At 40.4% G+C, this 27,365-nt stretch overlaps 1 long non-coding RNA gene across 1 annotated transcript; it reads left to right on the forward strand.

Moving 5' to 3' along the window:
- The first annotated feature begins 207 nt into the window (after window positions 1-207).
- On the forward strand, window positions 208-26,324 carry LOC139071624 (uncharacterized). Its single transcript, XR_011521474.1, has 4 exons — window positions 208-536; window positions 9,848-11,082; window positions 11,915-11,983; window positions 26,239-26,324. It is a non-coding gene; the product is annotated as an uncharacterized lncRNA (long non-coding RNA).
- Window positions 26,325-27,365: the final 1,041 nt, after the last annotated feature.

The following is a 27,365-nucleotide window of genomic DNA, read 5'->3' on the forward strand; positions in this document are numbered from 1 at the left end:
GCTCATTATAAATGTATTTTAATCAAATGAATGATTATTATGCTTTGGTTAATCATAATGAATCAGTATACTTAATTAAATAATGTTTGAAGATGTTTAGCATGACCTTCACACACTCTCACACACCCACAGTAACTTCCAAACACATTGTCTCTGACGCACAAGTTTGCTTTGGGAAGAGAAGTGGTTTTTGGTAAGTTAGGCAGAACAAGATTGAGAACGAAAGAGAGCGGACGTGCGGAACAAACGCCAACGGGGAAAGGAGCCCCGCCGGCTCTTTTCTCCCCCCCACGCTAATTCTGTCAAGCCAGACAGAATAGCTGAAATGCAACCAGCTTACGCAGACTCGTCCCAGAGTCTTTGATTTCTGAGTTAATTTAAACTTGAGAAAGCGCATCTGCCAAACGCTTCATCAACATGTACCGAGGTCAACTCTGGACTGGACCGTCAGCACACCTTCTTCTTCTCTGCCAGCCAAGATGTGACCTGGATAAACATCCTCCGAGGTCCGGATCTGAAAGAGGGTCCTCAGTACGGTGAGGCAGAACACAATAGATAGCGTTCTGATGCAGTTTTCCTAATAAAAACTAAAGTTTAATTCAAAACATCATTTTTCACTCAGATTCACCTTTTCTCTCCCTGAAGCAATCTCAGACACCTGCATGCACGCATTCATAATTACATCATCCTCAATCTTAGCACATCCAACACAAGGTCTATTTGTTTAAGCTTAAAATATCATCTGTTAAAGATTGTCCAACAAGGTTGCCAATGTTGATTATTTTTCCTATGATTGTCATTTCAAATTGTTAGTTTAAATTGAAGAATTAAAACTCTTAAATTTGAAACTTGTCTTTTCATTGAACTGAAACACAGACAATCGGATATGATCTTCAGTTTATCGATGAAAACAATCTTTGAGTCTTCTTATCTCTATAAAATTTGGTTATTAATTTATTTAAATTAATATTCCAGATTATTATGTAGGATGGTTCATCTTTCATAAAAGAGCCATAAACCATTACGCTACATCTATAAATCTTTTCTACTGAAAACCAAATACTTTGTTCTTTTTATTGAAAATATTGTAATTGTAGTGTTATTGAGCTGATGCTAATTTAAAAAATAACAGTTAAATAAGTCTGTTTTATTTATTCAAAACAATAAATATGTGGTTGACGAGTGCCGATTTTGGCCCAGATTCAAAACGTCTGGACACCATTTTTGTGAATAAGCAAATAAAAAACAGCCGGATTGTAATTAGTTTTTATTTTTATTTCATCTGAAAACTAATGACTTGAGTCACGAGTCCTGTTATTCACTTTTCTTGACTGTAAATCGTTTTATTAGAAATAAAGGTAATTTTTACTGTGTTTACAGTCGGTTCTGAAATTAATCCAGCTAATTATGCACATCCAGAGGGAGAGATAAGGAAAATCCCTAAAAGCGTCTTTACCTATCATGAAAACACTCCACATCCTGCTCTGTGCACACATTTTCCAGCTCAGTGTTGGAGCAGGTGGAGGATGATGATGATGAGGAGGAGGAACATTATCAGCCACAGTCAATAAACCCATTAGTCCATTAGCATAGGTACTGCTTTGCTTGGCCCTTCTTTCCATCCTGTATTTTTGTTGTCCTTATACCTTGCTCACCTTTCTCCTCATTAAGCTCTCACTCACTCGTGGTGGTTTAACAAGAGGAAGAAAAACAATCCCGAAGCTTTGGTTTGTGCAAATCTCAAAAACAAAAATGGAAAACGTAAAAGAACCAACAGCCTGGTAGTAATGGAGCAAGTGAAAAACATCAATGGATATGGAACACCATCCTCACCTCCCTTTTACCTGTCATATTCTCTTTTTTTCTGCACCTATTTTCTGTCTCTCTGCTCGTCTCTTTTTATAATTGTGTTTATTTTTTCACTTCCACCAGCTCCACTAAAACCAGTACTGGCTGCCGCTAAAAAAACAAATGTTTGTGTGTAATTAGTGTTGTTCTCTGCTCACATGAGTGCTAATTATGTTATTTACAGTTGAACAAATTATTACAGGTCAGTGAAATGAAAGTTTAATGTCTCATCTCTCTGTCTGCAAAGTTTTTATGACTGAAGGTTTATATTTGATCATGCATGCATGCCTAAAGTCTGGATTAGTGATGGGAATTCTGGCTCTTTTTAGAGAGCCAGTTCTTTCGGCTCCCAAGTGGCTCCTCAGATTTTCTGTTGCGTAACGTATATTTAACACCAAAATTAATGCAAAACTACATGTAAAATGATTTACTAAAGTAAAAAAAATGCAAAATATCAAATATATATCATTTATATGGATTTATTAACTGAACACTTTAAGAAATCTCAACTTTCTGACTGCTGTCACTCATTTTCTCACAGTCTTCATCGCACTCTCCTCTCTCGCTCGCCTTTTTCCTCCTCATTCCCTCTCGTCTCCCTCCGACCGCATGTGCTCTGCTGTGTGTCTGTCTGAGTCTGATCCTCCCTCGTCCCCGCCCCTACTGCATGTCCAGACTGTGTGTGGACAGTCTGGACATACAGTTACACATGTTGACTAAATGCCTGTAGCTTTCACCAAAACGGGGAGGGGGGGTGGACGGGACGACACACAGCACCCAATGACGAGCCGACTCCCGTCGTTCACTTCATAGAGCCAGCTCTAAAGCCTGATTCATGCTTCTCCGCCAGCTCCGCAAGGGACAGACACCCGTACGGATTGACGGAGGCATTTTGCTCTCATACATCTCCGTCTCCTGGGGAGTGTTGCAAAGCAATTGCCCGGCAGGACATCAGAGGGCGAAACGCTGTTCTGTGGTATCCTGTCATGTATCTGGTCCAAGATAGTGTGTTTATATTGTGCTTTTTTGTATATAAGAGACTTTTTAACACAAACAGATTTGTCTCTCATTCTCCTTCACCTCTTCATGCGCTCCCCACCTCTAAACCCATGCTCCCTGTCATTTCCGTCCACAAATAAAACACTTGCTGTGCATCTTTTCACTCCACCAGTCACAGGGGAATTAAACGTTCATATTTTAGAGTTTTGTCGCGAGGTATTCTTCAAGCTGCTCCTTGTCTGCCACTAGTTATCCTCGGCTCTCTTTATGTTTTTGAGGGCGCAATGGCAGCGGTGTAGGCAATGGCGGCGGTATAGACAACAGCGGCGTCCTGACCAATCACAAGCTTGCGTTGTCCATTTCGACGGACAGATGTTTAGAAAAAAGAGCTCGACTCTGTCCGTCCTTGCGGAGCTCTCCAGCAAGCCCACAAGGACGCTGCGTGTCTCTGCACTGACGCAGACGGAGAAACATGAATCAGGCGAGCCGGTTCGTTTGCAACTGACACATCAGGGCAGCAGTAGCTCAACAGGTTGAGAGAGTTGTCCAGTAATCGGAAGGTTGCAGGTTCGATCCCGGCTCCGGACAGAGAATTCTGCTGTTGTGTCCTTGGGCAAGACACTTAACCCACCTTACCTGCTGGTGGTGGTCGGAGGGACCGGTGGCGCCTGTGCTCGGCAGCCTCGCCTCTGTCAGTGCGCCCCAGGGAAGCTGTGGCTACATTGTAGCTCATCACCACCAGTGTGTGAATGTGTGTGTGAATGGGTGAATGATACACTGTAGTGTAAAGCACTTTGGAGTCCTTACTCTGAGAGGTGCTATACAAGAGCATTTATAATTTATCATCACTAGTCTGGATATGCAGCCTCAAACCTTTTTAAAAACGAGGAAAAGGTAACAAAAGAAGAAATGTAAAAAAATAAATAAATAAAAATAACAAATAAAAATGAAATAAGTTAAAATTAATTAAATTCCTTGTTTTAAGAAAATAATCTTATGTACCTGACCCCAATAATATTCCATTTACAAGACTTTAATCATAATAATTAAAAGCAAAATATTTGACAATACACTCAATGTAAAAGGTGCAATATGTAAAAATTAAGTAGAAATGACATCCTGTGGTCAAATTTGGGTACTGCAATCCATGTTTCTGAACAAAAAGTTACTTTCTCGATGTTGTTCTGCTACTTTCATGGCTGTTGCCAATTATGGATCAGCGCCAGAAGATTCTAGATGACAAGCAAAGTTGAGTCACACACAGTAAATTGATAAGTTGATAAGCTGATAGTCAAATCTGGTGGTAACACTCTTGGGTATTTTACGGTAGGGAGCACTTACTGCACTTATAACAGAAGTATGCCTCTGGCAGTAGAGGAGTCGGCTGTCTTGCTGTTATAGTTTTGAACAACTCACTAAAGAGATATTCCACATAAAATGTGAAATTTTGTCTGTCGATTTAATTCCCAGTGTTAAATGAGTGGGAAAAAACAAATTTTAACAAGCCCAGGTATTTTCCTGACCTGGCTGTAGTCTTTGTGCTTTAGCATTCACATCTGGGTCCGCCCTGTGTGGTCTTGGTAGCGTCAGCCCGGTCGCACACAGCCTTCTCGGGAACGTGGAGATCTCTGAGCATGTGGGTGGGAAAAAAGACATGCGAAGAAGTCAGAAAACAAAGGCGACTCTGACTTCCTGCCCTCTCTCACAGTGAGTGCTGTGGATGCGCTTCATAGCAGTCTGTCCTCACAGGCCCAGCTTCAGCAGCTCTCTCTCTCTGCTCCTCACAGCACACACACAGTCTCAGTGAGAGAGAGAGAGAGAGAGAGAGAGAGAGAGAGAGAGAGAGAGAGAGAGAGAGAGAGAGAGAGAGAGAGAGAGAGAGAGAGAGAGAGAGAGAGAGAGAGAGAGAGAGAGAGAGAGAGAGAGAGAGACCTGGAGCTGCAACTCAGAGATGTTTACGTCACAGTATCCAGAATGATAATGAATTGCTTATGCGGGAAGCTCCCTCCATCTGATTCTACCTGCCAATCGAAGGCTCCCTCTAAAGGTAGGTGTGAATTTCAGCCGGCCAGTCAGTCAGGAGAGGGTGTGGCTTCAGCTGGACTGCAGGGGAAGAGTGCTGAAAAAAGGTCAGCATCACATGAAAAAAAAAGCAGGCTACCCAGATGTAAACCCACCAGGCGAGTCTGTGCCAGTCCAGATGTGAAAGCGCTACTAGGTTTTAGCTGTGCTTAGACTAGCAGTTAGCTCACCAGTCCAGTGAGATGTCATTCAGGAAGCTATGCACTTAATTATGTCTCAAACATCCTTGACAGAAGTAGTGACTGAGAAAAATCGAATAAAAGAGCAAGACTTGATCAGAACCGGACCGAGTTCTGGTCGAGGCTTGAGACAGGAACTAAACTTGCAAATTTCTTTGCAAATTTATAATCTGTGATAAGAAAATGTATAGAACTGCTGCCAGGAACTCAAATCTCCTGAGAGTACTTTTATTAATTTATTTTCTCATGATATTAAAATGCGCTTCTGTCTTTGATTTAGAAAAGAAGAAACAAGTCTTCCCTTCTTGCTTTGTGAAGGTAAATCTGACGATATGAATCAGGTTCGGTAAAAACGAGGCACAATCTAAAAGCAACAACACGTTTTGCATTTCAAACACTCTTTCCGTTCTACCTGATGCCTAATTATTATCCCGTGTGGCAGCTGGATTCCTAGATCTGGAAGATCATAAGAGAATCGGTCCTGCCAGGCTGCAACCTGAGCATAATGGATACTCGAACGTGCTCATTCATGTACAGGATGAGAATTTATTCATAGCTAATAGATAAGGAAAGCTTATTTACTGATGAATAGATGAACAAAGTCACTCCCACACCAGCAGATTCAGAGTCTAACTGCTCATTTATTACAGTCAAAACAATCGTTCAGATCATTCATTCAGGTTTTGAAAGCAGATGAGATAAGCGTGATTTAATCCGGCTCAGGCAGCCTAATGCACTCAGAACTTGCATTTATCCAGTCGATACCACAATCAATTAAGATATGCCATGTTGATTTTTCCTGAATGAACTCTTGTTTTTCAATCAATAAATAAATAAATCTCTGCAGCTCTGAGGACCTGCTTGGAAAATTAAAATCTTGCGAAAATCAAGATGGGCAATTACCCATTTACACGCTAAATCATCAATATCAATATTTACAAGCAGAGAAAAATAATGTGAGGATAAATTGAGACAAATCAGTATACATAAAGTAAGTGCACACAAGTCCTCGGACAAGACTGATTTATCATGAGGAAATAACACATGAATTCATAAAATAATTACTGCGCCCGTATAGTTTTATTTCTATATGGTTATTAATTATTACAGACATTGTTTAACTTCTGCTGGAATAATGTAGCTCTCATTTTCTGAGTGTTCTCCCAGCTTGTTTCATCTGTTTACTGGAGTTAAATTATTACTTCACTGTTATAAGCAGGACAAACCTTGTCTGTTAATGGCTAAATATGGAACAACCTAATAAAAAGCTCCACGGGGCGTTCAGAGATGTGCAGAATGAAAGTACAGTATTTCCTTTAAAAGCTATATTTTTTTAAATGATTTAAACATTTGAAATAAAAAAAATCAAATATTTATTTTGACGGGAACTACACTGGGTTTATGTTCACATCTACCAACCAACAAAGGGCACCATTGTGAGTCGTGAAACGGTCCGCTCGGCACAGCGAGGCAGGCACTGTGGAACATGGCGGACTCTGCAAGTCCAGCAGCTGCTTCTGAACCCAGAAGATGTTGTTATCCTTCTCAGAAGAGGAGCAACCGTAAAAGACCTAAACCAGAGTTTAGGCGAAGTCTACAACAGATTGACCCAAATAAAAATGCTCATGTGCAGAGAACCTGGTATCCTGACGGCTGGAAACCTTGTTCTACAACCTCCACCCACTAGATGTCGCTAGTGTTTTTAAATAAAAACAACACAAAGACACACGTAAACAGGATGTAAGGCAAATAGCTTAAATCTATTGCAATGTTTTAAATGGTTATTCCACCTCTAAATGAAATTTAACGTAAGAGCACGACGGGCCCAAAACTTTCTGCACTGTCATTAGGGTTAGGGTTGTAAATGTTATACGGTAAACCTGTTAATCGTTGTCTGCCAGACATCACGTAGCTGCGTGATGTCCATGCATCTTGTAGTGGCAACTTACAGTGCCACTGCGTTGTCGTAACGTATTCCCAAATCTAATTAGGCTCCTGTAAGTCCTTCCTGTTACTTATTATTCTCATTTGCAGTCGATATGATTATAGAGGTCAGCAAGAAAAATTGGGATCAATATTGAGTACTTTTCATGACTTTTTCACATGAAATGCTAGCTGTTACCATTCAGTTACATTGTTTACGCTAAGCTAAAGCTAACTGAACACTGCCAGATTAGGAGAATGACTAGAATGGTTACAAACTGCTTTTTCCCCACTTATCTACCTCTGAGGAAACAACAGAGGTGGTGGAATATCCCTTTAAGTTAAAATAACATATCAGTAAAGTCAGTTAATGGCCTACTGAGAAGTGTAAGAGGAAACATTTCCAGTCATTCCTTCTTTTTGGTATTCATTAGAAGTTTTTGACTTTCTGATCCTCAGCTGTCTTGGCATGTTTGGCTAAATTCTCACAAAATGAGGCTTTACAGAAAATGACTCCTTCACTTCCTTTAAAGCCTAATTTTCACTCATTTTTCTATTTAATTCCTTTTCTCAAACACATCCGCTCAAAGACACACACACATATATAGTACACCCACTCAGAGTCAAGTTGTACCTAGCGTTTTCCCAGGGGTGTGTGCAGTGGTCAGACGAGGCCCTGGACTCCCAGCTCCAATTAAGAGAACAGACAGTTGGTGAGAGGGCGGGAGAGAGTGGAAGGCCCTCTCGCAGACACCAAAACACTTCAGAAGAATATTAATAACTGCTAGAGACTGATATCTGGAGCTTCAGGTCTGATCACCCTGATTCACTCTCAACTTTTTAGATTAAAGAAATATCACAAAACAGCTGAAGCTTATGAAAGTACAAGTGAAATTAGAAAAATTTAAATATGGTGCAAAAATCCATTTGTTTCTTCAACGTAGCCTGAGAGACCATCCGGAACTCTTTGCAAGTGTTTTGGATTCATTAGATGATGAGAGGTCGGGCTCGTTCCCAGTGAGAGTTGGACTCTGCCAAGGCTGCCCTTTGTCACCGATTCTGTTCATAACCTTTATGGGCAGGATTTCTAGGTGCAGCCAAGATGTTGAGGGCATCCATTTGGGTGGCCTGAGGATTGAGTCTTTGCTTTATGCAGGTGATGTGGTCCTGTTGGCTCCACCAGAACGTGATCTTTGGCTTTCGCTGGAGCGGTTCGTAGCTGAGTGTAAAGCAGCTGGAATGAGAATCAGCTCCTCTAAATGCAAGACCATGGTCTTGATTCGGAAAAGGGTAGAATGTCTTCTCCAGGTCAGGGACGAGGTCCTGCCCCAAGTGGAGGAGTTTAAGTATCTCGGGGTCTATTTCATGAGTGAGGGAAAAATGGAGCGCAAGATCGATAGGCAGATTGGTGCTGTGTCTGCAGTGATGCGGGCGTTGTACCGATCTGTCGTGGTGAAGAGAGAGCAGAGTCAGAAGACAAAGCTCTTGATTTACCAGTCGATCTACGTTCCTACCCCCAACTATGGTCACGAGCTATGGGTAGTGACCGAAAGAACAAGATCATGGATGCAAGCGGCCAAAAGGATTTTTCTCCGCAGAGTGTCTGGGCTCTCCTTTAGAGATAAGGTGAGATACTCGGTCATCCGGGAGGGGCTCGGTGAAGATCCGCTGCTCCTCCACATTTGAGAGGAGCCATTTGAGGTGGCTCGGGCATCTGGTCAGAATGCCTCCTGGACGCCTCCCTGGTGAGGTTTTCAGGGCACATCCAACTGGGAGGAGATCTAAAGGTAGACCCAGGACAATACTGGAGGGACTACGTCTCTCACCTGGCTAGGGAACGCCTTGGGATTCCCCAGGAAGAGCTGGCCCAAGTGGCTGGGGAGAGAGAAGTCTGGGCCTCTCGATTTAGGCTGCTTCACCTGCGACCTGACTCCGGATAAGCAGGAGAAAATGGGTGGAGGGATGGATGGATGGATATATGATGAGAGTGTGACACTTTGAGTCTAGAACATTGAACCTTTGCTCAATATTCTGATTGTCTGAGATTTTGAATTTGGGGTTTTCATAAGCTGTAAGCCATAATCATCACATTTATGACAAGTAAAGGCTTGAAAGTCCGACTTTACATATAATGATTCTATCTAGTGTATTAGTTTTACCTTTTAAGCTGAATTACTGACATTAAATATGTGGAACACCGAAAAACTATTTTCTAAATATTATTTCTTATTATAATCGGTCACTCTGAGTTTTGAATGCAGGCCGAACATCAAAATAGTCTCCCACACCTATCTCTTGCATTAGATTCTGATAGAAAAAAAAAAAACGGTGAAACTCTAGGAATAAAAAAAGCCTGACAGATCTATGTCTGTCATGGATTTCATCAATATGTTTATCAATAACCCATTTCCTATAGTGAAGAGAGAAGGAGACAATGAGCAGACAAGTCAAACAGTTAGAACTGTGGCATGATGCACGAGGCAAAATGCCCCGAACATCTGGTCACAGACTTTATTTATACCAAGAGATAAAAGAGAGAGAAAGAGAGGAAGATTGTGTCTGTGTGTGGGAAGTCAAGAATGTGTGTGTGCGTGTGTGTGTGTGTGTCTTGTGTGGGTGTGTCTGAATAACTGAGCATGCAAAGAGGCGTAGAACAATACATTTACATTCAGTTGATTGAGTCCATGATCAAGATCTAATAAACATACATTTTTCCATGACAATGTCACACTGTCACTTAACATTCATGGGCTCATCTCTTCTTCAGGCACTCGAGGAGTACAGACTATTTCACTCCCTTTTCTTTTTTTCCCAAGGCTCTTCGTCCTGTCTGCCCACAGAGCGCTTCTCTGCATTTCTTCAGAAAAACTTTATTTTTACTAACCATGGATTCGATAAACTGGTCATTCAATGCGATCGATAAGATTTTTTCAACAATGAGAACGGAGTAGGGGGCTCCCACATGTCCACAGGGGACACACCCGGTGGGATATATGTTGGATTCCTGGAAGGAGCGGAAGATCATATGCCTCTGCCAGCTGTCCATTGAGGACATCGAAGACGTGTGGATGTTCGGCCTGATGATCACTGGATTTCTCCTGATTGGAGTGGGAGGATATCTGGTTTTCTGGAAATTTGGGAAGACGGGAGCGATTGGAGGGCGACCCACACCCACGGAAAGCACCGTCCGTGTGAAGACTTCTCAGACTGGGACGTTACTCGAGGTGAATCATAAGCTGGACAATGTTCTAGCTGTGATACCGGTATTAGTGCGCAAAATGGATGTCATCTCGGAGGGAGTCACCGGACGGTATGGACAGGTTTAAAAACCCAAAATTGGCTTCACTGAAGAACTGGAAACAATCAGTTTAAAGACTTAAGGCAGAGAGGAAAATGATCTCAGCCTGACCCAAACAAATTCTTGTTATCTGAATCTGATGCCCTGGTAGCCTTGAGCTGCAAGCAACTAAAAAAAACCCACGAAAGAATGTAGACAGATACTGTGAAAACTTGAGGTTTCTTGCACTTCTTGACTCTGACATTAATGTTTTCTTCTACAGGAACAGAAAAGATAAAAAAATAAATAAAAATAAACCTTCCTTTAAGATTCTAGGAGATGCATAGTAGAAACGTAGTCTTCTTAGTGGAAATGTAGTTCAGATTATACAGTACACACACACACACACACACACACACACACACACACACACACACACACACACACACACACACACACACACACACACACACAGAGTTTGCATCTGCCTGTGTTTTTATTTATTGAAATCCCCTTTGTTTTAAACGTATGCCCACTTTAAACAAAATCTCAGCCATATTTGTCAATTTTTATGATCAAATCCACATCAGAACATTTTTCTAACATGGTTTTGCTTTCATACGTGAAGAACAATTGCATAAGGTGAGCTAATGTCAATGTCAAACCACTTTACAGTTAAGCATCTCTAGCTCGAGTTTCTCTTTGAGTTTCAGCTGTCGGTGATCTCTCCTGGGAAGATGGATGTTCTGCTGTTGTTCAGCTGCCAGATGAAGGGTAAACCACTTTATGTCTTAACTCTGATCTGATCAAATAAAACTAAAAAACCTTTTAACATTTAATACAGATTTTCTAAGAGACCAAGCCGCTTGACTAAAACCATGTGTCGAGTGTTCATTAGGCGTTTGCTTCCCGTGGAAACTTGACTGACAGATATAAACGAGCCATTTTAAAGTGAGGAAATATGACAAGTTGTTCTCCAGCTTCTCAGGCTGAGCTTCACGTCCACCTCCAGGTGTTTCCCATCAGCAGGTAATTTCCAGACAGATAGAGCCTCCTCCTCCTGTTGTGTGGCAGATGGTGCTAACCAGGACATAATGTTGCTGTCTGCCTCATCTTGTCGACTCACTAATCAGATACTCATGAAAAATAAGAAACTTCTGTTGTTGGATTTGATGATCTCTGAAGAAATAACATGTTTGCAATGTAAAGACCATTTATCCTGCATTGTGTACACTCCACATTTTCTATTTTTATCTCAACCTATTTTTCTAAAAACAGCATTGTGATTTTTTAAAATATTTTTCTGCAGCCTCCCAACCAAAACTACTTCTAGCATGTATCCTACAAATAATCATGATTCAATTTTTAGGTGGCCTTAGATTTTGTCAGATATCCCCCCAAACCCGGGTCTATGTCGGTCTCTCAAATGGATCATTTTCCCTCCGGGCTCCGCGAGCCTGTGGTCAGCCAACATAGGAGCCATTTATTTCTCCTGCAGCATGCTGAGAATAATCTAGTGTGTGTGTGTGTGTGTGTGTGTGTGTGTGTGTGTGTGTGTGTGTGTGTGTGTGCATGTGAATTGGTCTGTCTCCACATGTGGAGGCAGCTCGGGAGCAGTTAGCAGAATGATGCGGAACCCTGTTGCCAGTGGGCCAACGCCAGCGGTAACAGCGAGGTAAGGTAATGCTCTGTGTGAGAAAGAATCCAGCATGATTTAGTGGCACCATCAATGAGCCGGGCAAGGACAATGGTTCACTTGAGCTCGGTGGAGGAATAAGGACAGGGCTGGGGAGATAGGCGGCGGCCGGGAGGAATATCAGGATAAGGGGCTGATGTAAAAGAAGGAGGGGAGGGATTACTCTCAGAGTGGGCCTTAGGATATGGATTGGGACGCGGTCAGGCAAGGCTTTCTGAGATATGGAAGATAAAGGAAGATTCTTCTTCCTGTAGGGGAAACGTCATGACAAGTGGGCCTGTAACAATGAACCAAAAAAAATACTCAAAAATTATTTATTTTCTAATAACATTTCAGTTCTTAGGACAGGATAATTGAATACCTTCAGGCACAGTTTCTAGAAAAACGATTCCTAAATAAGAGTACAGAAAGAGTAAGTAAAGATATGAACCATAATTAAAGCGTTCCGAAAATTCTAATTTATCTTGTTGAATTTAGGCTGCTTGGGGTGTCTAATGTGGAATACCCAAAAGTCTGCGCCATCCCTGACCTGCTTTCCTGTGTAAACTGGTAATGTTGTAATGACCACTGAGAAACGGGAAAAGCTGGTTTAACGCCATAAACTCACACACCACCCTAAACTTGCATGTTCCAACCCACTACAAGTCAGCAACATGTAAATATTGTTGCAGAAATGCTAACTGCAGTACAATGATAACCCAAGCTACTTCCAACATCCTTGTTGGATGAGAGGAAAACAACAAAGAAGACTGTTGGGAATATCCAGACCGAATGAATGCAGGTAGATCCAAAAGCCCCTGGTCCATGCCACATACACTTTGAACCTCAACAAAGATTCGTAGAGGCTCAAATAGTCGTTTTCAAATGTAAAAAAAATGTTCTAGGGCCTCTTTAATGTAAAACCCTAAGTGTAAATGTCACCATAAGTGTTGATATAAAATTAGAAGTTTAAGTAGAAAGATACAATGGAGTTTGCCTTTGTATTGGAGGTTTGCAGGTTCACAGTCATTTCAGTCATTGTGTCCTTTGGCAAGACAGTTCATCCACTCTACCTGCTGGTGGTGGTGGGAGGGACAGTGTGTAGTTTCCCTGGTGATAGGGGGCAATACATACCGAAGTCACAGTAAGCAAGCGTTATTTTTGTGCTCAAATGAGACCTTACCAACGGATGGCCATTAAGGTAAAAAATTCCTTGGAGTGACACTTCTAGCAAAATAACAAGAACATCTGATTCCCTTTCATCACTGGCAATGAGTGAAGAGGTAAATGTGTAAAACAACAAAGTTTATTAATGGTGAGTTTTGTAACCATTTGTTACAAATCAGTAAATACATTTTGTCCTCACAGACTCCCATAGAAGGAATCATGGCATCCAATATGGCGTTGCCCAGAGACTTAGACCTGCTCCCATGTATTTTAGAACAGATTTTTATGGTAAATGTCATGAAACTGCCAATATTTTTCAACAACTGGGCATCACTTACTACAACATTTCGATGGATATTTCCAGAAATTAATAGTAAAAACTACACAATATGACTTGAACTTTCATGGACTCACCCGCCTCATGATGAGGAAGGCTGTTGTTGGTTTAGGTAACAGCAAAGAACGTCATTGGCAACTCCACCACACAGCAGAACTCCTCCAGGCGTGTGTTAATTGAAGAGATAAAACATCATTGTTGCAAGTGGTAGAGTCGCAGTGCTGTCAGCCACTCTGCGGTGAGATATTAAAATATCAGGATATAAGACTCCAAATCTTGTCGTCTGATGCTACTTTCTCCTCCAGCTGAATTCTCCGTGCTGATGCAGGTGCTTCTGCCCCCACCCCCACCACCAATACAACTTAACCCCTTTTCAGAGGACACACCATGTCGCCAAATCAGTGTAATACTACCGCCGCGGTGTGTTCCTTTGAACGCGCTGTGGTCTTATGGCGATGTAGGAATTCTGTGGCATTCATTCTGCCATGCGTGGTAGTAATATTACCGCAAAGCTGGCCTTGAACTGGACTGGAATGAAGATTACGCCTTGGCGCAACAGAAGGAGGTGTCATGATCATGTGGGGAGTTACTACCGAGCTCCGGCCGACTGCAGTTTTGAAAATGAAAGGAAACACGGGCCGTAAGTTTAGCTTTTGTTAACAGAATCAGCTGAGATGATAAACTGGAGTGATGAAGCGGTCAAGGCGCTTCTCTCCATTAGAGGTGAAGCTCAGATCAACAGAGGCTGAAAGGGGACTGTGGAGGACAGACACCTTTAGGGGCGACTTAATGAACTTAATGACTGCAGCTTCGATTGCAATAAAAAGCAAGTTCTGTCCAAGATAAACGGAAGTCTATGGCAGCGCAGAGACCGCCCCCCCCTTTTTTTACCTCCACAGCATATTCTTTTATGAGAAGAACACGACTGCACCACATTACAGCCACGGTCTGAGCACTTATAAATGACCTAAGGCTCTCTGTTGCTGGCTAGAGATCACTGTAATTGTACTGATTAAACAAGTGTTCAACACCTTAACAATAAATATATTTAGAAAAACAAACAGTTGAATGTTTGTGTCTGTGTGAATGTTGATTGATTTACACATTTCTTGTCTTTCTGCTGCTTTAGAAACTTCACCTTCCTTCTTTTTTTAACTTGCCTTTTTTTTATTGATGAGTCCATTAACAAGAGGCGACAAGTGAAACCCAACAAACCAACCATCGCTTTTATTCCATCCTTTTTGTCATTAATTCTGCCATGCATGCTTGTCTCCTTCTGCCACACACACACACACACACACACACACACACACACACACACACACACACACACACACACACACACACACACACACACACACACACACACACACACACACACAATGTAATCGCAATCAGGAGTTCAGCGTGTGTAAATGTCAGGTCATTAGTGAGCTCCAGTCTCCCTCTGTCTAATTGGACAATGGCAAATATAGCTTCTTACCATTGATTCCTGCACATCCTTTGCTTTTATTTCCTCTGCTGCTTTTTTCCTTTTCTTTTCTCTCTTATTTGTTTAACTAACTCGATGGACACAGCCACATCTCTTCTCCTATACATGCTGTAACACATCGTTAGTTTTATTGGCCTTTATTGTTGTCTGCATCACATTTATTAGTAAGAAAGTGATCTGTTTCTTCATGATTTATCTCCATTTTAGCTTTTTGAACTTTGACAGCTCAGGAGATAAATTTTGATGACAGAAACAGCAGGAAGGAAGTCCCAAGCTGCACCTACATCAGGGGCGTCAGTTTACGTGACATGAGCTCTAACTCTTTTGAGTTGCTCATAAAAGGACATTTAACCTGGCAAACAGAAATGGGCTGTTTGTCTCAGGTCACTCGTGACTCACACTGTTTGATGTAACAAGTTTTACTTTAGATTTGTTGCATTGTCCAATGGCCCAAAGCAGCTAACCTCAACATGTTCTGGATCCTGAACCAGATAACGATCCTGTTCTCCCTTCTGAGAAAGATCACAGTGTCTGAAGGAAAAAGAAGCAAAATAATTAGTAGTGTTGTGGAAAGTGACACAAATGTTTATACTGGGAACCTGATTAGATCCCAGTGAGTTTTGTTGGTGTAACATTATTAGACATTAAGAAATACCAGTTTACACTGTGGCTGAAGCATAAAACACAATGTCTTAGCTCATATAGGGATGCATGTGTCTTATTGTGAAACTGATGGATAATGTTAATAAAAGCATCACATAATGCCCAGGGCCACACTTTGGACATGTCTGCTCATAGGGAGGCTAAGTCTCCTCCTTTTCTGGTCGGCTCATGGGTCCCCGGAAGAACGAAAAAATGAATGCAAGTCAATGGGGCTAAAAACTTTATTTTCTAATCCCCTTTGCCTTATGCCCTGGATCGCACACATGTTGTACTGCAATTTAAATGTAAAGTAATGATGGGTGTTTCGACCCCGCTAGTCACATACTTTGAGATTTATCAGCTCGTAAAGTTTGTAATTAACATCACTGCAAACAAGACATTGGCGTCTCACAAAATCTCCTCTCCCCTAGCGTAGCTGCTACTTACCAAATGGCCGGATTTACGGTGATTCCTTCCTCCTGTGGGAAGGATTTGAGGTTTGCTGAACTTACAGCCCTTTTTCCTCAGTTTTCTCCGTGTCTTGTTCGATGACGTCACTTTCGTGAAGCGCATTTATAGTCCTGGACACATTTTCACACAACACCTAAATAGTGTTTCCCCGTTCGAAAATAAGCACTTTCTTGGGATCAAAATGTGTCTTTAAAATTCATGGACATCATATGTGAAATCCATGGCACAAAACATGCGAAATAAGAAAATGGCGTTTTTAGCCCCATTGACTAGCGTTAATTATTTTGTTCTTCCAGGGACCCATGGTCCGGAAGTAGATGGTTGTGACTTAGGTTCCCTATTAATCTGTACATCATGGGACATGAGCTTATGTTGGGTGTACATTTTTAAAAGTGCATGAAGTAAGAATGACATCCTGATGTAAAATTTGGGTACTCCAATCCGGGTAGTCAATGCAAATGAGTCCAATCTGATCAACTGTTGCCAGTTATAGATCTGTACCAAAAGATTCATAACAAACAAAGACAAATCAGACATAATAAGTTGATAAGTAAATAAATACATTGTCATATCTGGTGCCAACACTCTTTGGTTGATAAGAAGATAAACACACTTCACTGTTAAAGAACAAAGTACCTTAATATGTTCTTTTTTCTAATTCACTGTTAGCATTGTTAGCTCAATGTTAGCATCTAGCCTGATTCACTCAAAATTAAAGTAAAACAATAATGATGCCGTGGCGTCTTTAGTGTACGAGAAATAAATCATTTCTATGCCACTCCTTTTACTGACTAATATTATTTCTGCAGCACCGCTGCTTTCGAATTACAAATGCCAGTGCAGTAGCGCTTGCCATCACAAACTTGGCAACCCTGCTGGCTCACTGGAACCAGGAAGTATCAAGTTGAGACAATTAGTAAAAAGTGACTGAGTCCCTCTTTAGTTTTTTTGACAAAAGAAAAACTGACAACCCCCAAACCGGCTGGAATGAAATCTATTTGATGATTTCACAGTAAAATTCTTTAAGTGTTCAAAAACATTATTTTTGAACTACTACTAGTTAAAAACATCTGATATTAAATTAATTGAAAATAAGAGAAATACAATTACAACAATCTCTCCTTAAATAATAGGTCTTAAAATGATAGTGAAAAAGTCAAATGAGTATACAAGGCTTGAGAGAACAGAATAAACCACATGACAGAAGTTAAAAATACAAAGATTACAATACAATACAAAAAAATTAATTTTCTGATATTTTGTTTCTTTAGCATTAGAATCAGCCTGCGTTGGCTTCAGATTTGACATAAAAACGGACTAATATCACAGTTAATACATTCATTTTAAGATCTACTATTATTAATTTTATTTGCTGTTCAGAAGATGAAAATTGATTATGAGCAAAAAATATAACCAGCAAGTTAAAACAGACACAGAATAGGTGGTTTTCACTAAATGACTGAGGTGCAGTTTTCATATGGTTAAAACAACCACCAAGAGGGGGCACAATCGTAAAGGTCTAAGGAAACGATCCACATACCAACATAGTTACAGTGAGCAGAGATGTGTGTGTGTGTGTGTGTGTGTGTGTGTGTGTGTGTGTGTGTGTGTGTGTGTGTGTGTGTGTGTGCACGAGCATGTCACTGCAAAATTACACAGTGACAATGACTTTTTGTAACTAAGTGGGTGAGTTATTGGGCACGACAGGAGGTTCTTTACATGCTAAGAAACAGATTTTATCTGTTAACACCTTCCTGTGCCTAAGACTTTGTTACACCTGAACAGGCACGGCTAATTATTGAACTGAGAGGACGGTTTGATAAAGGAGGAACACCTTCTGGATAAGTCAGATGGAAGCATCAGACAAGACAAATATCTAGTTAAAAATTTAACTATTCTACATGAATCAGTGAGGATAGTGTGAATGTTTAAAATCAGGTTATAGTAATAAAAGCAGCAAACAAACTTATGACCAAACAAACAGAATGTTTAAAAATAAAAATTGTTTAATTCTCATTAAAATGATCAGAAATCACAGTGCACCATTCCAGTTTAATGAAAGGCAGGTAAGTGTGTTTACTTAAGATTTTCAAGTATTAATACACTGCAAGAGGAGCAGGAACATTTACTTTCTACTGAGTTAATTTGACTATATTTATATACATACATAATCGTTATTCTTATCTAAATGTTATTTTCAGATGTGTAAAAAATGCCAGGGCACCTATTATGATAACTCACCTGTTGCATCCTTCTGTTTTGCCATGTGGGTCTCAGTTGCCTCTGTAAACACTCCAAACAAGAAAAACCCATTCATCTGTTTTCTGTCATTGGTTAGTTTTAGGAATTATATGTCTAAAACAAATTGTTTCAAAAAGTCACTGTTTGTGACATCACAAACTGGAAAGAGAAAGCAGAACCACCTCTCACATGCAGAAGAGAGTTACTGCTGCAGGAGCAGTGGCTCTACTTCAACCCCTTCCCAGATAGTGGAGCTTCTCAGCCTATAGCAGCCTGAGTGGGTAGTTGATGGGCGTAGCTCCAGCTTGTTTTCTTAAAGTCAAAAAGCCCTGAAACGGCTCATTCTGGAAGGTACGAAAATGTCAAGAATAAAACAGTGGAATTAGATTTTTGTGGTCGGGATTTGGTGCACAAAACTTCATGAACATTATTGGTATTGACCATTGTATAACTGTAAGGCCATATAACTATAAAGTCATAATTTGTCCCTTTAAGGTTGATATCCAATTATGCATGACCTATTTTACATAAGTAGTAAAATCAGTATCTGAACCAAAGAGCAGAAAATGATGCCATTTTTTAAATGCAATCAAACGAGTTTTATTTAACTTTTATTTTTGATGTTTTATATATTTTGCTGGATTTCTCACCTCTAAACTTAAAGGCAACCTAATTGGGTGTTCTTAAGGGCCCCATGTGTGAAATTCATTGAAATCATGATGAAAAAAATGTGACTCTTTAGCGCCATGCAGTTCAGAGAAAGTATCGCACCTATGGTGGCTCACCCATGAGTTTGTATAATGAATTTTCAACCTGTCTAGCCTAGCCCACACAAAGCTGAAAACTAGCTACTCGACCTTTTAAAAAAAGTATTTATTGACCCTTTGCACATGACGTCACGCCACTCATGTGACCGCCTCCTTCGCCATGATGGATGGCAAAAAGACCGTTTACACCCGTTGGAACTCCAGTGAAACTAGTCAAAACAAGCCAGCTTGAAGCCTTTTATCGCTTTTATTTAGGTGATTTGACAGTAAAATGGGTTTAACTTACTGCGTTGTTGACTGCACTAAGAGACAAGGACGTAAACTCAACTCGTTTTGTTTTTTTAATAACTTTGATGGAGACTGAGGACGGAAGTGAACTGCAGCGATCAATCAAGTGGACTAGCAGCCCTCAGATTTGCAGCGAACATGTTTTTACCGGGTAAGATTGACGTTCATTTATTTCACGAGGAAGACAGGGACAGGGATAAATGTGATGTGTTCATGCTAGTTATCGATAATGCTGATGGATGGGTATTTTACCCTGGAGGATGCACGCCGTCCACTGTAGTGTAAGCGAGATAATTATTATCACTATTAAAGCTCTAATGTATGGTTAACGTGTGTTAAAATTACGTTATTTATTTAGATGAGCTGTCGGTGTTCAGAGAGCTTCTCATGCCGGTGTGAGAGCAGCAGCTGAACCCGGTAACACCACCAGTAACAGAAGCTGGTAGGGATCCGGACTTTTTAAAAATCAGCTTTGGTGTAAAGTGAAACGCTGTTTACAACGTAACGTTTTAAATCCAGCGGGGTGAATTCAGGCAAAGCCCGCAACATATTTACATCGGTGAACAGCTACAGAGAGAACGTAAGCTAACGTTGGTAAGCTAGTTAACATACCGCTCTCTATGAGCCCCGGCTAGATGCGCTACTTTTTCTGATAACTGAACTGGGCATGAACTAGTTGAAGGAATGCTGGCGGGTTTTAGTTTTTGTTTTGGAATACATATGCGGCTTCCTTGTGTTGGACATGATGACAAACTGACAAATTTTATGTGTCTTTTGATTTAATTGTTTTTTATTCAAACTAAAAAGGACAGCAGCAATGTTGCTATTCTTTTCTTAGTTAAATTAGCAGACTCCATGCTTCCAGGGCGCACTGCTGCCCTCTGCTGTTTCTTTCAGGGTACAGTCGTAGTCCAAACGGGTTTTTGGAGCTCTTATGTCCTTAGACAGCTACTGTATTTTAAGATGGTGGCTGACCATGGAACATCGTTTTAAAATGTAAAATTCCAAGTTGAGAGGAATATTTAGAATTGACGTTGGTGAGAAATATTAGTGATAAAGGACAACTTTGTGAACTAGAAACACAGAATTTGATAGTAAACAGGTAAAAATATCACACACTGGGCCTTTAAAAAGTAGAGAGACAACCAATAGAGCCACTTTACAGTCAACTGTTCATCAATGTAGATCAGTATTGAGTCAGAATAGAGCTCAGCCTCCCTTATTTGTCTACAGGAACACATTGTACCATTCCATTTTTAGTTTTTTTTTTATAACACGGAAAAAGTATTTTTTTTAACTTGCTGACAGTTTCGTTTACCAACTGCAAAACTTCCTCAAAGCTGACGCTGATGGTGGCGTCACTCCCTACTCTGTTTATCCGCGGGTAGCAGAGGATGTTGTCGCCCTCTGCTGCCCGCTCTCCCCTCTCGGAGTAGGAAGTGACGCCACCATCAGCATCAGCTCTGAGGAAGTTTTGCAGTTGGCAAACGAAACTGTCAGCAAGGTAAAAAAAAAACTTTCTGTGTAATAAAAAAGAAATAAAAATGGAATTAGAAACTGGACACAGTAAAAACATACCAAATACATCGTTGTCTTAAGAGTGAAGTTGTATTTATTAGTGCTGCTTTTCTTCTAATATTGCTTTTCTGATTGTTAATGGCCTCTGTTTCAACTTTTTAAGAGTAAGAAAGTGAGAAGTGTTGAACGATGGTCAAGCTGTGGCAAAAGAAAAGAAAATTACTACCTAATTCTGAAAACAAACTTTAAAAAATAAAATAACGAGCTGCAGCATTTTCATGAGGCAGCACCTGCTTCCTGTGACATCAAGTTTTCTTATGAAAATACCCTTGGAGGTAGGGTATTATACTGATCCCAGCTTGTTTATTCATGTAAACCTATTACACTTATCCTCAGCACTATGAAGCCTATACGATGGTAGTCTAACTGCATTTTCATTTGACTGCAGGACGTCAGACATATCACATGAATGATTCACAGCCTTGCAACACATATTACAGCAACAATAAAACAGGTCTGGGATGGCGCTACCAGCGCTAATTGCTTACACCAACAGAACTATTGTTTTGACACTGATTGAACCCTAACTCGATTATAGGATGTGCAACTATCCCACATCAAATCGATGCTGTGTGTTATATAACAAATTGTACAAGATAAAGGTTGCCCAGACGGGGAAGCCTAGCTGATGTTAGACTCAAATAACGCATCACTTGTACTATCTGTATGGATTTGCAGCTAAACACTTCTGGATGTCCTTGAATTTTCAGCTTCATTACGTTATGCCTGTCAAGTAAACTAAACTGTGTTTTATGTGCCACAGATGATTTTTCTACAAGTCTGTAAGCGCAGTGAAACATCTAAGAACTTAAACTCTCTTGTCTGCTTGAATTCATTTCCCTATATAGTCAGATTTTAGTAGAGCTGGCTGAAGTTGATTTAAAACACTCATAAATTACAGTGAAGCTGGATAAAAATAGAGGATAATAATCTTGAGAAATGTGGTTTTAGCAGCAATTCTGTCTGCAGTCAGGTTAAGGCAAGACAAAACAATCATGTTCAATTTATTTCCTGCAATCCTCATTACTGATGTGCATATTAATTGTATTATAGATGCAAACCTGAGGAAAAAAAGCCAACAGATAATTGAATGGCAGTTACAAAATGAGTTGGACAAGTCATCGTTTTACAGACAAAAAGGCTGCAATGTGCCATTCATAATTAAATCACGCTATTACCCACAATGAGAAAAATAAATTGTTAGAAAAAGATGCAAATGCAAATTCAGGTAGTAGAATTTTATCATCCTGCATACAGTAAATCCAATATGACTTTGAGACTTTGTAAATGACAGAAACTCATTATTCTTATAATGCCAAAAGGTCATATTGTGTGAGACTTGGCAGCCAAATAACTGACGTTTCACTGTTGTCCTTTAGTTTTGTTGTGCAGAGCAGAGTATCCAGGTGATCTAAATAGTGCCATTAGCTAGTGCAAAAAGCTGCTAAGGCTATAAGATGAATGAAAAAGTGGTGAATATCTAGAAACTCGTTTAGTTAAATAGATGAAGAGCATGTAAAAACAATAACTGGGTTCCATTAGACAATAAGAGAGGGGTTTTTGTGTGTCAAGTGACAGATAATATGTAAAATTGTTCACGATGGCAAACAAAAAAATCATAAAAATATCAAATGTATTGGAAAACAATTTTTTTACAATGTTAAAAGCAGGGCTGATAATTTTACACATAAAATTTAAGATTTCTTCAGCTTTATGTAGTACAATTATATTTTCTTAACATTCAGACTAAAATAAGAACAAATTCAACCTTTTTCACACAACTATACCATCAGGATAGAGTGAAGGACAGAACATCAATCCATTCCCTTCTTCCTCTTATCCAAGGATGGCTTATTGAACCAACAGAGCCAGGAGGGAAACTCAGGCATTCTTTTGCACGGCAACAGTCCAGTTTCTTCAGGGGGATCCCAAAACATTCTCAGGCTGGATGAGAGAGAGAGAGAGAGAGAGAGAGAGAGAGAGAGAGAGAGAGAGAGAGAGAGAGAGAGAGAGAGAGAGAGAGAGAGAGAGAGAGAGAGAGAGAGAGAGAGAGAGAGAGAGAGAGAGAGAGAGAGAGAGAGAGAGAGAGAGAGAGAGAGAGAGAGAGAGAGAGAGAGAGAGAGAGAGAGAGAGAGAGAGAGAGAGAGTCTTGTGTCCATAGATGAAGGTTTGAACGTTAATGGACCAGTAGAATTAAGAGTTTGGCTCTTGGCTCAGCTCCTTCACCACAACAGACCAGAGCAATATAATCATTAATAGTAAATTAAGTTCCATTCCACTGATTCATCTTTCACTCCTACATCCTACAGTCAGTTTCCAACAAGACACAACGATACTTCAACTCTTAAAGCAGAGACTCACTTCCAACAGCTGGAACATTCCATCTGTTTTCCAGCTGAGAACCAGGGCCTCAGTGAGAGCAGCTGACTCTTCATGGTTATGTTATGTATATTCCTGTAGAAAGCTTTATTGGCCTGGTGCTGGTCCTCCATGGGACACCAAAAGCTTTGTTTTCACTGTCGGTTCCTGGAAATTTCTCTGAGGGGGGAATGTACGGTCCCCTCAGCTGTTGTGTTTCCTTACAATTTCAGGACTTTGCTAAAATATCAGCATGTCGCGACTGCTTCAGCAGTGAGTGATGTCACTGACCAACACCAAAATCACCCACATACATTAATATCATTTAAATTTTTATTTTGTATGGCAAATTTTTACCGGGAGATGCTGTCTGATAAAAATGTGGTGTTCAATTACCAGGAGAAGCATAGTTTTTTACGGTGCTTTGTGAAAACACATGAATGACATCATCATAAGTGTTGGGAGCTTAAAACTCTTCCGATTTTACAAGTGCTGGTTGTTTTGGTGAAGTCTACCAATGTCATTGCCTACTGAGATTTGACCAATCAGCATTAGTTCACCAAAAGTTCCTGTAACTTTACCGGGCCTTTCCGAGAATCTACCAGCTCATGTGCTTTTTTAAATATTGCCTGGAAAATGGTCCTTTCAACCAGCCTGCGGAAGTGGAAACGTGTGTGCTGCAGAATAAACCCAAAGTATCGAGAGTGGAAACGGCCCTATAATAACGGCACGTTAGCACCCCAAGCCACCAGCATCTGAAGACAGGTCACCCTGGTGTCTTTTTTAACCACATCTGTAACATCCATGAGCCGTTGGGCCCAGCTCCCTTGTGTGCCAGCACATTCATATATACTCATTTTGCTTGCAATATAAAATACACTTAACTTGAATATCTTCCAAGCCACATAATAATGTTTATGACAAGTAAGACATATGAGTGATTCACTCGTTTAATCAATACACTTGCAGTGGTCTCTAGTAGGAATGAATGCCTTGTTAGTCATTCTTGGGGGGAAACATATACCGGTGCACCATTTCTTGGAGCTAAATGTTGCCCACAGCTGAGCTTCAGATGTTTCCTGATACGTGGACGTCTTGCCTTGGATTGGATAACAGCAATGGGACTCTACCACTGATTTGCAAAGTGGATGTTTCATCTCCACAAGTAACAAAAGCCTAGAGGAGCTTCTGCCGTGTGGTGAAGGTGCTAATGCTAACGGTTCACTTAAGTTAGTCGAGATGTCCACAGCCGATTCCCGGACCTTAACACATTTACTGCCATTTACAACAAAACTGTGATAATTAACATCACGTGTCTAAAGCTGACCTTCATTCGCTTATGTATCACGTCACATGATCAGGAAGCAGAAAATCCATGAATTAGGAGATTGTTTTGGCCCACTGCTGTGAGCGAGGAGCAAACCAGAAAAGCTTCTGCAGCTCACACTTCGACAATGGATTGTGAAATAACGAATAACACTAGAAACACGCTGATACTTCCTGAAGTATGAAGTGAGCCTACTCTTTCTTTTGGTAGTTTTGGCAGTCAAGGGCTTTTCTGAGCAGGAAATGGCTGGCAGTGAATGTGTTAAAACATGAATGTTAAGTTTAAGTGTGATGTAAATATGGCAGGCTAGTGTTTCACCATCCATTTCCCATCAGAAGACAATTTTTATGGTCACCCTGCATGGAAAACTCAAAAATGACCAACATACGTTTTCAGTGAACCGCACCTTTAAAAAAGTGGGAACATGCAGCAAAAAGAGTGATCACCAAAGTAGGAGCGGTGATCGGTGAAGCAAAGCCAAATGCAGCTATGATTTCCCCATTAGCCTCTAGTAATTATTACATCAACATGTTTACAAAATGATTCATGAAGTAACTTGGTTTCAAATCTATGTGCAGGTGCAGGTTAGCTTCATGGCTCCACAAGGGACAGAAAATTAGAGGAACTGAAAAAGAAAAATCACTGAGACTCCCTTCTCACAGTTGCAGCATTAATCAGCAGCTATTGACTCAAACCCAGTTGCTCGCTTTCTAAAATGGCACAATGGACAGTGTGCTACTTGCACAATTGAGCTCTGGAAAACAGATGGCACGAGCTTGAGCCTCATGGTTGTCAATCATCATCGGGGTTTCTGTGACAGCTCAAATGTTGTTCATGCTTAACCCTAACCACATTAAACTAGCATTATGTGCATGCACGCCTTTTATTAAGGAACAGAGCTGCTGGCCTGTAATTGCTTATGATGGATGATTCTCAACCTTTTAAATTTGGCTGTTTATTCCAGTTAAATGGGCTTTTGATGATCAGTGTGAGTCTCAGATGTTGTGTGAGAGCCACTAATGAGAGGATGCTCGAGATGGTTTATGTTTCATCGGCACAAATAGTTACCTGATATTTGAATTGCAGTGTGTTACTGTGTGTCTAGGTGCATTTATGTTTATGCAACAATAGAAATGACTCCGCCGTGGCTCAATGGAGATTGTAGGTGGGTTTTCAGGAGCCGTAGCTAAGTGTGCACAGAACAAACAGAATAAGTAGCTGTGTTTGAGACTGAGTGAGATCGCAAAGTCATTCCATTTGCACAATAATAAAGTAGGGTCAGACGCTATCGGCAGTGTTTGCCTCCCACCTAATTGTGCTCATGTTTTAATGGACTCTATGCTCCATTATTTAGCTGACCCTAACTTATCACTGAGGCCTCAATTACAAAGAAATGGGGACAAGTGTGTGCTTTTGTCTCTGTCCAGATTTGTTTTCTGCAGCACAATTGTTCAGGTTGACAGGAATAATTTAACAAATAAAACGTTCAACTGTATGGATTTGTTGGTGTTCAGTGACTCATTTTAACTAGTAGATTGTTTGTGATTGTACAATATCAACTTGCACACTTGCTTTTGTTGTTTTCAGGCAGCTGCACACCTCGAGGGGCGGCCAGTTATTTTTGTCCAGGCTATCCAACGCTGGATGGATTGACAGAAAATGTTGGTAAAGACGTTTGCAGGCAGGTGCTGTTTCTCTTGACTTTGGCTCCATGTTGACAGTTTCATTATTTTTCAAAAATGCCTCAACTATTTTAAATATAGAGACAAGTTTATGTTGATGTTCTGACATTTTTTTTGGCAAATGCTGCAAGCAGGTGATTTTTCTTTTTATGTGTTAGCAATTAATTTCAATGCATTTTTGCACAGATTCATCTTGATGTCTTTTGAAAAAATCTTAATGACTTTCACATCTTTTAAAATAACTTGAAAATAACAAACATTGTTACTTTGATAATATCATTTAATATCATCATCATTACCTTACATTAAAATGTAACCTTATAACCCACCAAAGATTCAAAGGGTTAAATAAACATTTGACCCACTCTGAGGTGTTTTTATGTACTTTACAGAAATAATAAGAAGAAAATACAGTGGGATGCAAAAGTTTGGGCAGCCTTGTTATTCTTCATGATTTTCCCTTTTTAAATTATTGGTTACATCACATAGGACACACACACAGTAATGTTTGAGAAGTGAAACAAAGTTTATTGTATTTACAGAAAGTGTGCAGTAACTGTTTAAACAAAATTAGGCAGTGAATGAAATTAATTCAATATTTAAGAGATCCTCCTTTTGCAGAAAGAACAGCCTCTAAACAAGGCATTTTGGACCATTCTTCTTTACATAACATCTCTAGTTCATTCAGGTTTGATGGCTTCTGAGGTTGGACAACTCTCATTAACTCACAGCACAGATGTTTGATCAGGTCTGGGGACTGAGATGGCCATTCCAGAACATTCTACTTGTTCCTCTGCGTGCATGCCTTAGTAGATGTTGAGCAGTGTTTAGGGTCGTTGTCTTGTTGAAATGTCCAGCCCAGGAGCAGCTTCAGCTTTCTCACTGATTCCTGGACATTGGTCTTAATAATCTGCTGATATGGTGAGAAATCCATGCATTCCTCAACTTTAACAAGATTCCCAGTCCCTGCACTGGCCATACAACCCCACAGCATGATGGAACCACCACCATGTTTTACTGTAGGTAGCAAGT

Source organism: Nothobranchius furzeri, chromosome 9 (assembly GCF_043380555.1).
Source record: "Nothobranchius furzeri strain GRZ-AD chromosome 9, NfurGRZ-RIMD1, whole genome shotgun sequence".
In the NCBI taxonomy this organism is placed as follows: domain Eukaryota; kingdom Metazoa; phylum Chordata; class Actinopteri; order Cyprinodontiformes; family Nothobranchiidae; genus Nothobranchius; species Nothobranchius furzeri.